The sequence below is a fragment of the Etheostoma spectabile genome, unplaced genomic scaffold, assembly GCF_008692095.1.
Source record: "Etheostoma spectabile isolate EspeVRDwgs_2016 unplaced genomic scaffold, UIUC_Espe_1.0 scaffold333, whole genome shotgun sequence".
NCBI lineage: Eukaryota > Metazoa > Chordata > Actinopteri > Perciformes > Percidae > Etheostoma > Etheostoma spectabile.
In genome coordinates this window covers 239513-239791 of record NW_022605586.1, presented here as the reverse complement: position 1 = coordinate 239791, position 279 = coordinate 239513, and the positions used below count along the sequence as shown (strand labels likewise).

The following is a 279-nucleotide window of genomic DNA, read 5'->3' as shown; positions in this document are numbered from 1 at the left end:
ATACACAGTCGACAGCTATTGGATAACTGTTAGAATTCATATTATGGCAAGAACCAATCAGCTAAGTAAAGAGAAACAACTGGCCATCATTACTTTAAGAAATGACGGCCAGTCAGTCCGTAAAATTGCAAAACCTTTGTATGTGTCCCCAAGTGCAGTCACAAAAACATCAAGCGCTACAACAAAACTGGCTCACAGGAAACAAGGACCAAGAGTCACTTCTGCTACTAAGGATAAATTAATCTGAGTCACCAGCCTCAGAAATCGAAAGTTAACAGC

At 40.1% G+C, this 279-nt stretch overlaps 1 protein-coding gene across 1 annotated transcript in view; it reads right to left on the bottom strand.

Annotated features, from left to right (window-relative positions):
* Positions 1-279, bottom strand: part of nek5 (NIMA related kinase 5) — a 202024-nt gene that overhangs the window by 164587 nt on the left and 37158 nt on the right. The window lies entirely within an intron of this gene.